A 12,100-nucleotide genomic window follows, 5' to 3' on the forward strand; every position below is an offset into this window, starting at 1 on the left:
AAACATTTTTCCTTTATAAATTACCCATTCTAAGGTATTTCTTTATAGGAGTGTGAAAGCAAACTAATACAACTAGTTACTTCAAGTTGACAGATGGAGCAAAATACTGAGTTTGCGAAGATAAATTTACATCATAATCCTCTAAAAGGATATTTACTTACCCGAACAAATGATTTAGCTTGAGGAACATTGCTGAGAAAATAAAAAAATGGCAGAACCGGCCGGGCGCGGTGGCTCAAGCCTGTTATCCCAACACTTTGGGAGGCCGAGGTGGACGGATCAAGAGATCAGGAGATCGAGACCATCCTGGCTAAAACGGTGAAACCCCGTCTCTACTAAAAATACAAAAAAAAAAAAAAAAAAAAAATTAGCCGGGCGCAGTGTGGCGGGCGCCTGTAGTCCCAGCTACTCGGGAAGCTGAGGCGGGAGAATGGCGTGAACCCGGGAGGCGGAGCTTGCAGTGAGCCGAGATCGCGCCACTGCACTCCAGCCTGGGCGACAGAGCAAGACTACGTTTCAAAATAAAGAATAAAATAAAATAAATAACAAAACGAAACAGAGCTTCAGTTTTCTCATCTGCATAATGGAAATGATAAAATTTATCCCTCACAAATTTTAAATGAGAAAGCCTTTTTTATTTTGTTTTACTAATATAAAAGTAAATGTAATTGATTTATTTAAATGTATGCTCAACAAGATGAGAATCATCTGCTTTCCATCTCTGAGGAAGTCACAAATTACTAATGTGAATATAATTTATATATTGTATATTTTATACTTAGTATACTCTTCCTTCTTGTTGCTCTCTCCTTCTGCTGAATGCTTAATTAAATAAATAATAAAATTAGATCCACAAGTGTTTAATCTGTTTCTCTGCAATCTCAATAAATGCTAGACATTTAGAAGTATAATTTCCCACTATTCACAGAATAATATGATGTCTCAAAGTGAAAATAGAAATAGATCCTTGTCTTAACTTCCTCTTATGCTATCTATGTCACAATGCCAGGGAACCATTTCTCATCTTGAACAGAACTCTATGGGTCTTGAATCATGTTTGACACAGTGGAAGGTAATGCACGGTGTCCTTTTGGGAAACTCTCTGCAGTTGAAAATATGCCAGTAAGCCTGAAAGTTTCCTCGGATAACCTGTGAGAAATGGCAGCAAAATAGTTCAATTTCTCCATTTCTAGGAGATAGGAGGTGTGATAATTGGTCTTCTTCTATGTCAGTCATAACACAGACCATTTCCCACTCATTATTAACAGCTTAGGGGAGTTCTGATTCTCCTCTAATCAGAAAAGTTGAATAGATGCTTAGGATTTCAACTATAATTTTATTAAAATAAAAAACTGATGGCACTTTGTAACTTAAAATAAAATATAGATTATGGTACATTTTTTTAAAAAACCTAAGCATTAAGACTTGTTATGTATTTGTTTTATATTGTTTCTTTTATGTGTTGTTTTTGGGGTTTTATGCCTAGAAAATAGAGTGTCTACATTTGGTTTGGATTAGTGTCTTGTTGAGGATGAATTTTTGTTCCAGGGAATTAATAGATGTAAACAATATAATCTCACATGGAGTTAAAATATATCAGTTAAACAATAGATCTAATTTTGATTAATTTTTATGCAGAACAAATTGGCTCATAATAAACCTTATCATAAAACCAAGGATCGTTATAAAAAATTAAAAATGAATGCAGCATATCAATCTATGGAGTGTAGTTCGACAAGTAATTCTGTACATATGAGTTTTACAATGATTTTCCATTGTTGTCATTTCAAATTGATTTAGGTATTTCATAAAATGAGGGTATTTTATGAAATACTTTCACCAGCCATAGAAATATAACTGTGTATGACTGTTAAAATTAATATCAAAATGTTATTAATGTATTTTAATATTAATGTATTTTATCAGCTTTGTAATCTTTATAAGTACACTTTTTCTTTAAGTAAATATATACAAAAATAGTATAATGATTAAATATCTGATTCACAAATAATACTGTCATTTAAAAGATAATGGTGGAATAGTAGATTGTGGCTTACTCATAAAATAATCCTTTTCATATTCTCTTTTTTGAAAGTAGCTTCGTAAGAGTTGTGAATGTGCTGAAGTTTGTTTATGGAGTTTGGTGTTTTTTTTGTAACAGCAAGGAAAAGTATGCAAATTTAAACCTTTCTTGCGTATCACTCAGTTATTTTATTGCAAGAAGGCAGGTTAATGACTGCAAACAGCTTTACAGCCTGACACAGGTTCTCTACTATTACTCAAAGTACAAAACTCAGAATTAATATTACTTGAAAATCTACTGGTTGAGGGTAAAAAAATGCTTCTTCTATGTTTAGATTTCCATGACACTATACCAAATTCGGATCATTGGAGCCGGAAAAATTGGGCCTAAACTCATAAATGTTGAATAATAGACTAAGCTAAAAAGCTGATTAACAGAAGAAGTGGAGAAAACACCATAAAATATGAAACAAACATCTGTATTCAAACTTCAAAAGTTTCAACTAACATTATGTCTCTCAAAGTTTCAAGTCTACCTTGTGCCAAAGGCCTCAGTGAGTCTTTGTCTATAATCCAATTTAGTTTCTTTAAAGGGGGAACTTACCATTATTCTTTAATTTACCTTTCAGTGCATTTTAAAATATAACATTTTAAAGTTTTCTTTATGAAGAAAATTTTCATTTTAATCCACATTCTCAATGGCTTTGGACTGGAAAAAGTATAAAATAAGGATCAGAAAGTTAGTTATGAAAGTGGCTTATGTAATTCAGATTTTGTTTACTGAACCATGAATCAAATATATTTATTTACACTAAAATACATTTTTGACTTCTTTAATTTTATGCTAATATTATATAATTATAAAATCATTACCACTTATATGTAAGTATTGTATTAGAAAAAAGTAGCCAAAGACATTTTAGAATGAAAGATATAAAATTGCTAAGTTTGGTGAAGAAAAATTATCAAATAGCTGCACTTGATATATATATGTGTGTGTGTGAGTGTGTGTGTGAGTGTGTGTGTGTAATTTAACCTAATACAAAAAATTCTGCCAAGTATATACTTCTTTCTAGCTTAAAAAATGTTTTCTCCAAGGCAATTTCTCATTTGTTAAAGATACTATTTTTGGATTCTTAGCCAGTCCAAAATCCTCTCCATGGATTCAACATTGAATCCACACACACAAAAAAAGCCTGTGACTGGGAACAGTTATCAGCTCCATTTTACAGGTGAGAAGCCTGACACTTAGATCCTACATAATGTGCCCAAGATCACACAGAAAAGAGGGGAGGAAGAGGTCAGAATCTAGTCAGTCTGGCCGCAAGACCTGCTTTCTCATCTACCACAATAAAGACAGGTCAGGTAGTATTATAGTCAGTTTTACTATAACACTTGTTTTGAAAATGTGAATTTGTTTCAGTGCAATCAATAGATTAGGCAACAATTTGAGCACATTGAAAATTGTACTTGTTTACACATGATTTTGGCGGAACAACACTAGATGAGCACAGAACACCGAGCCCCGCTGAACCAAGCCAGGTAGGCATACACAAATCACACACGCTCACGTACTTCTAGCTTCTATCAGATACCGTCCAATTTCAGGTAACCCTCCTTCCTCCACCACTTCACAATAACTGAAAAGTTGCAACTCTTCCAACAACCACAAGCAAACCTTAAATCTTTTTCCAGGTAAAGTGCCAAATGTGTTATGGCTTATATGTATTTCTTAACTATTGAACTATAAAATTGTGCTTCGATTTTTATGATCTTATGTGTCTTTTTTCTTTCTTTCTTACTGGTGACATTTTTGAATGTTGTGTCCCTAACCTTACTTTCCCCATATATCCTGTCATTTTTACTTGTCAATTTTTATCGTTCAGTGATTTTTAGGAACACATATGTCCTATTACAACAGAACTGACTCTATCCTATTTCTTTTCTTTTCTTTCTTTCGATTTTTTTTTTCCTTGTTTTAGAGACAGGGTCTTGCTCTGTCATCCAGGCTGGAGTGCAGTGGTATGTTCATAGCTGACTGTAATCTCAAACTCATTGGCTCTAGGGATACTCCTACCTCAGCCTCTGGATTACCTGGGACTACAGGAATAAGCCTATGCTTAGCTAACTTTTTAATTATTTGTAGAATCGGGGTCTTGCTATGTTGACCAGGCTGGTCTCAAACTCCTGGCCTCAAGTGATCCTCCCACCTCTGCCTCTCAAAGTGCTGGGATTATAGGCATGCACCACCATGCCAGAGACAGTATCCTATTTCATAGGAAGAGGAATAAGGGGGTAGTTGTTTTGTTTTACTTATCTGTTAAGCATGCAACAAGGCCTTAAAATTGGTTTCTTGTAATTTCAAATACAGGATTGTTTGAACTACATCCTGCTGATATTTATACCTAAGTAGTAATAGAGATAAACAAACATCATTATATCAGAGTTGTTGCATTTTTTTGAAGTCATATTTACAGCACCTTCCAGTACCTTCTTAAACTGTCTATACATTACTATTTTTATCTTGTTAAATTCTGGAAGCATATACTTAACCCTAGGAGCCAGGGCTGGTAAACATAAAATATTTATAGACATTAATGTACCAGGGTTTTCAGAATAACCCCAAATTCCCATTTAAATTAAAATGTTAATATATTTCATTTGTTGTAATATAGACAATCAGTGGGTTTAGAAATCAGGTATCACATATTTGATCAGTATCTTGAGAAGATGGCATATGTAATAAAGAGTATAGCTCCATTTTTTGACGTTTGGCTATTAACAGCTTTCAATCTCTACATCTCCCTAGTCCTGAGAAAGCCAATAAGAAAGCTCAGGAGCTCCCTCCTTTGACACAAATGGAGAGTACAAACTGTACAAGCCGGAGTCCACGTATAGGAACCCTCACCCCAATACCACCTTCTATCCAGAATAGATGTCGAAGCCAATCACCTCTCCTCTTTCTCCTCTTGGCTGCCTTTTTTTGTTGTTGTTGTTGTTGTTTGTTTTTTTGAGGCGGAGTCTCGCTCTGTCGCCCAGGCTGGAATGCAGTGGCGCGATCTCGGCTCACTGCAATCTCCGACTCCCGGGTTCAAGCGATTCTCCTGCCTCAGCCTCCCGAGTAGCTGGGACTACAGGCGCCCGCCACCTCTCCTGCGTAATTTTGTGTATTTTTGGTAGAGACGGGGTTTCACCGTGTTAGCCAGAATGGTGTTTATCTTGCCTAGTGATCCGCCCGCCTCGGCCTCCCAAAGTGCTGGGATTATAGACTTTGGCTGGCTTTTAAAAACTATTTTCTGACTTGCATTGGAGCTTGTCCTTGTCTTCCCAGAAAGTCTCATTGTGTGAGTGGCAAATCTCTTCATACTCTCTCAGTGCATTGGTGGCATCATCAGCCTCAACATCCAAGCAAGTTTGATGTGGAGGGGCCCCGCCCCAATTCAGCAGGTTGACCACAAAAGCAAAAAACCATTCTAACACTATTCTAACATTGGACTTCCTTTTAGTCAAATAAAAAAATATGTCTTATCTCTTTAAAATGCTTTTCAAAACCATTTCACTGCCAATTACAGAAGCATGGCTTGAAGATCATATACTGTATTTTGGTATAATGGAGGGAAGGGAGATTTTCATCAGATATGGAAAGGAAATCTATAGAAGAAAGAAAAACTGTCACTGGGTGACAAAAATCATACCCTAAGTTAATTTATGTGTCCTAGAAAATAAAATAATACATGTAAATTATTTATTATATTTTACAGCTCCTATAAAAGTGTAAATTAGGACCTTGAGAAAATGTATCTTCAATTGGTTTTTGTGGCTGCTAGATAATAACCCATAAAGCAGAAAAGAAATCAGATCCCTCACAACCACTATAAATTTATAGGCATGTTAAACTGACTAGAGGAAATATCCATGTGTGAACGTATATATGTGACTAGCCAGAGAGGAGCTTCCCTCAAAAGAGCAGGAGAATGCATGGTACAATGGTACACTGCATATATCTAGAGTTATATGAACACTCTGATTCACAGAGGACATCTGTGTTTCAAAAAGAGTGAAAGGAGAAAAATAAAGTAAGTCTTTGAGGAATGTAGGATGAGCTAACTGAGTATCAGTTTAGAAACATGGGCAAGTGCACATCAAAAAACAGCTTGCAATTTGGGCAGTGCAGTTACAGTCATTAGGAAATCCACTGAGGCACGTGTCAGATTGTGGGGAAGAAATTATTGAGAATTTAAATGAATACATGGAAATTTGTACCCACAGAATAATAAAAGACAACCCTATTAGAGATTAAGTCTGGTTTACAGATATATATATACATATATACATATCTGTAATATATTAAATATCTCTGTAATATATCTGTAATATATTAAATATATCTCTGTAATATATCTGTAATATTTTAAATATATATCTGTTATATATTAAATATATATCTTTATTATGTAAAGATATGTAATATATTAAAGTGAAAGAAAAAGTGAGGAAAGTGAAACAACAAAGCTGGCACATATCAACATTCAATTGCTTCAAGATAAGTGATCAGGTCAAGCCTGTGCACCTAACTTATATGTAATTTATTCAGTCAGAGTCCATCCCAATGCAGCATAAATGGTGATTCATTTAAAATGATAAAATATGAGTAAAATTGAGTATTGAAGGCTATGAGAAGGAAGAGAAAGGAGAAAGCTGGCAAAAAGAAGAATATATGACAAGTGACAACTTTTCTGACAGTACTACTTTTTGGAAATGAAGTTATGAATGTCAGCTACTAGATTCGAGTATAAAAATCACGATAAAAGTGTTCTGGATAATCAAAGCTGGGAAATAAATGTTACCGAGACTAGTTAACACTTGTTTTAAAAATGACTTTTCATAGACTGTGTCTCAGACTGTTTCTGGTGCTATAACAAAACACCACAGACTGAGTAATTTATAAACAATGAAATGTATTTCTCATAGTTCTGGATGCTGGAAAGTCCAAGATCAAGGCACCAACAGATTCGGTGTGTGGTGCATACAAGTGTGACATGCTTCCAAGATGGTGCTTTGTTGCTCTGTCCTCCGGAGGGGTAAATGATGTGTGCTCATACAGCAGAAGTGACTGAAGAGCAAAAGGGTCAAAATATCTTCTTCAAATCCTTTTATAAGGGCACTAATCTCACCATGAGGGCTGAGCTTTCATCACCTAATTATACCTCAAAGACCCCATGCATGATATCGTCACCTTGGGGATAAGTTCCAACATATGAATTTTAGAGGGACACAGACAAACCACAGCAGGTAGCTTCTTAGAAATTCATTTCAGGATTAGGTTCATTCATCATTCTTTAGAACAGAATACCAACTGAATTGAATAAAATCCAGTTCAATACATTTATGACTAAATCCATGGTCCATACGTAAGACTATTAATCACTATCATTATGCAACAGGCATGCTGTAATTATTAGTACCATTATTTTGGAAATGGGAAAGTAAAGACAAAGTCACTTGACCATTTTGGAAATGCTCTCTAGGACTTAACATTTGAACAGAACATCAAGGTGCTTGTTAATTTTTGGTGCCAGTACTATGCTGAATTTGATTCCTTTAGAATGTTAAGGCTTGGCAGCTGTCAGGATGTCTGAGGGCGAGGTGTACCGAAGTGACATTGACACCTCTGAATAGTTTTCAGCACTCTTTCTATTCCAAGAAAACCTGTGTGTTAGGAAGATAACACCATCATCTCAAAGGTTAATGTATTTGATAAAATCCCTTCAGGCCATAATGTAGAAAAAAAGTTACAGCATTTAAAATAAAGAAAGAACAAACACATACTAGGTTCAGCATTTGAGATCATCTAAATGTGAGTGACTTCCAACACAAATCAAATACTACAAATCACCCCTTCAAATTTTTCCTTCAAAGTCTCCCTTTTCTGAAACGCATTCCAATTGATGAATATTTCTCATAACAACACTTTTTTCACTTTGTTTCATTTCAGAGTAAATTATTCAGAAAGATGTATGTTTCATCTTTTGAAAGATATTTGAACCAGACATAAGCTTCTGTTGGGCCTGGAAAAGCAAAGCAAAAAAAGAAAATCGAAAACCAAAGACCAAGCAAACAAAAAAAGAATGTAATGAATGGCCTAATTTTACTCTTGTTCATTTTTTTATATCAAGAATAATTTATTCTTTGTTTTGCAAAGTAGAAAGATCACTTAAGTGGTCCCTCTTTAAAAAATAAAAATATAAGGAATAAGTGTTTTACCAATTGGTTGAGATTAGAATTTTAAAAAGCTCTCTATTTTTATATTTTGCTTTTTATTTTAAGCAAATTTGACTCATTTCTTAGTATGGAGAGGTATTTGATAGAAGTGGTCTCAAACCTAGATGATTTACTTGGTATTTCCATGTGATTGTCTCTAAATCACCTCTCTGGAAAAATTGTGAAACATTTTAACATGGATAAAAAAGATTATTGGGTATCTTCAATGGAAAATTAAATGTTATCTAACACTCCCTTCTGATTCTTTGGTATCTCTACACCTTTCATAATCTCTGAGGTTTATGAATTTGTAAGATGTGGATGAATGATTGCAAAGCAAATTCTTCTTGTCCCTAGACATGCAAATGAATTTTGCCTCAAGTACAATTGACCTCCTTTCTCCCCTTAGGAAGTGGATGCTTTGCATCTTCTAAGCAACTTCATTTCAGCCTTCCTAAATGCACTGTATATGTCTGCTCTTTGGGATGCTCCTTTGTACTAGTTATAACATCTTACTGGTCCCTTCATTAATTAGTATGTGTTAAATAGACTCTTTGGCATTTGTTCATTTCATATCTGTATGAGAGTTGTGATTTTTTTTTTACCTTTTAAAAATATTATTTAACACTATGTATTTAAATCAAGTCTGGACCTTGTCCTCTTCTAGTCCTTTTTATCTCAGAAGTACCACCATCCATTATTTTATAAACATATGTATTCAGGAAAATTAGGGTCATCTTCAGCCTCTTTTTTCCTTTCTCTCCTCTCTTCAGTTCATATCAAATCTATTCCCAAGATTTTCCTTAACTGGTTCTCCTATTTAAACACATGAGCTCCTAATAGACAGTGTGTCTAGGCTTAGTGTATTTAACATTTATGTCATTTATATATTCTTTGAAAAATTTTAAAATACTTTTCAATGAGCAGTATTTTAAATATTCATCTTCATATTAAATCAATTTTCTAGCTCTATATATTTTACTTTCTAAGTATCTCTTCAAATCATCTGCTTTGTTCTGTCTCCACCATTACCCCAGCTGCGGTATGGAGAAAACACTGGAGTTGAGCATCACTGGAAGGAAGACTCAGTTAAAAGAAAAAAAGAAATCATTGTTAAATTTAAGAAGATGGGCATGGCATGTTTTGATACAGATTGGCATGATGTAAGTTTATGCACGTGGCAGGACTGCTGTCTCTACTCTATTTGTACTTGTATTTGTGCAGAAATACTTGTAGGACAAGAGAAAAAAGAGCCAGTAGATCATTCAGCACTTGCTGGAAGAGAGTAATTTACTAATCCATCATTTCATGGGGCTCATAGAGTATCAGAACAAAAGCCAAATTTTGGCTGAGTGTACCTAGCTGTATACTGCAAAGAAATATCATTTATTTGATTACTTTGACAGAGGCCAGTCCAAATAGCACACAGAAAAGAGCACATTGCTGTCTACGTTTGACTGTGTCCTGAAGAGTAACTGAGGGCAATATCTTCTGAGAAGTACAAATAAAGACGTGTAGTTACACTATTGCTTAAAACATGCATGAAACTGTATGGTGTATCTTTTAAAAATGGAAAAAATCATTTTAAAAAAATTGAATTAATTTTACTTTGTTTTGTTTCTTTTTTTTTTTGAGACAGGGTCTTCCTCTGTCACCCAGGCAGGAGTGCAGTGGTAATATCATGTCTCACTGCAGCCTCGACCTCCCTGGTTCAAGCAATCCTCCCACCTCAGCCTCCAAAGCAGATGGGACCACAGGCATGCGCCACCACACGTGGATAACATTAAACAATTTTTTTATAGTGACAGGGTCTCCCTATGTTGCCCAGACCGGTCTTGAATTACTGGGCTCAAACAATCCTCCCACCTCAGCTCCCCCAAAATACTGGGATTAGAAGTGTGAATCACAGTTCCAGACCAATTTTGTTCTTAATGCCAATCCACATTTTACTTACTCAGTATACTGTTCAAAACTAGTTGTCACCTGATCTCTGCTACTAAGGTGTAAGAATATTCAGTAGCAAATACATCAGAATTTTCAAGCTTATATTTTAAATCTATTGAAAGAGAGATGAAGGAAGGAAGATTGGAAACTAAGATGTTACACATTGATAACTTGTCATATATTTGAGTGTCCCTTTTGGTTAATGTATGTGGTCATAAAGATATTATTCCTTGGTATTCTTTTAAAATAATTTTAAGAAATGTGTTTATGAGAGTTTTTGCTTTGCTTTGTATTTACTTGTTTGTTTTCAGAGAAACAAACAAACAAAAAATTCCCTCCTTACATAAATTTAGAAAGAGCTGAGAGGTTCCTAAGATGGCTACATTTGTAAATTGCACAATAATATCAGTAAATCTTATCAGAAGGCAGGTACCAACCCTGTAAGGAGGAGGGAGTTTAATGAATCAAGAGGGTGCCATGAAAATATTTTCCTTTTCATAGACATGCACTGGATTTTACACTTTCATGGATGAGGCAGCTCATGGTTATGATGGATATATATATATATATATATTTTTTTTACCAATTATTCTCTCCATGTTTTGTCTCTGTTTTTGAATAAGAAATCTAGCAAAAGTTTCACATGGAGAAGAGTTGCATGATTACAGTTTTCTTGACTGATTGAGAATGGTAAGGTAGGAAATTAACAGCTTTTGTCTCTTTCATTGCAGTAAACATTTTAAGGCAGGGCTATCACATATGAGTGTACTAGTTTTTCCTTTCACAAGAGTGTCCAAGCAAGTGGATGAGTGACAATTAAAATCCAGTCCATGTTGTGCTTGCAAAGACAAGCATCTTGGTGAATAATTCCAAGTGAGCAATGCATACTTTTTTCTTTAATTTGCACAGTCTAGCAGTGGCCCTGTCTAAGGCTTAGAGCTATGCTTTAACAAACAATTTTTCAGGATTTAAAAAATAGTTCCAATTTAGTACATACATCCCTAGAAGACGACTCTAAAAAAAAGATTCAAAAGATGAGTTTAGATTTTTTAGTGTCTGATTAGTTTCATCATGTTTAGATTCAATTAAACTATTTACAATTAAATTTTTGCATGGCACAGATTGTTAACTTTCTATAAAATTTGTGATTCTTTAAATTCTCTTTCAGTTTTACATTGTTTATTTATACTTAGTAATTAATAAGTTGTTGGTAATCATGTTTAATTTGGGTCAAAAATTACATAGAAAACCATGAACAGCTGCACTCTCTTTTTATAATGTCCATGTAATTCAAAATTCAAATCTATGCTAAGATAACATCACAAATCTATAAAATATCATAAGCTCTAAAAATTATTTTCTTTGCTTGAGAAACCTAGTAAGTCTTAGAAATTAGAATATAAATGTAAACATTTTGTTTATAACAATGTAAAGGAGCAAAAAATATTGCAAAATATTACAAAATTAAAAATATTTTCTGTGAATTTGTGCTTTGGCTGATTAAGAAGACTGTTTCTAGGCAAGTTTAGAATTATATTTTTTTTACAGGATATATTTTAAAGATTTTATCTTCTGGAGCCTGCAGTTAGTTGACGCAAACACTTTAAGTAGCACAGATTTTCTTTTCTCCTGTGGACTATGCCTTCTTGACTCTGGAATTTTGAATATCAGCCTTATATCCCAGCAATTCACATACAGTAAGCAAAGATATTGCCACATCATTTTTTGTACATTGGACAAAATGTTAGAATTTTCACAGACATTGTGAACGAAGAGAGTGTAGCTGTGCACACTATTTTCCATGTAATTTTTGACCCAAATTAAAGCATGATTACCTAACAATTTATTAATTACTAATTATAAATGATATACA

General features: G+C 34.2%; 1 long non-coding RNA gene across 1 annotated transcript; it reads left to right on the plus strand.

Annotated features, from left to right (window-relative positions):
• Positions 1-626: 626 nt before the first annotated feature.
• Positions 627-9,781, plus strand: LOC103876401. Its single transcript, XR_635629.3, has 4 exons — positions 627-1,072; positions 8,018-8,152; positions 9,321-9,446; positions 9,690-9,781. It is a non-coding gene; the product is annotated as an uncharacterized LOC103876401 (long non-coding RNA).
• The last annotated feature ends 2,319 nt before the right edge of the window (positions 9,782-12,100 follow it).

This window comes from Papio anubis, chromosome 10 (assembly GCF_008728515.1).
Source record: "Papio anubis isolate 15944 chromosome 10, Panubis1.0, whole genome shotgun sequence".
NCBI classification, from domain to species: Eukaryota; Metazoa; Chordata; class Mammalia; order Primates; family Cercopithecidae; genus Papio; species Papio anubis.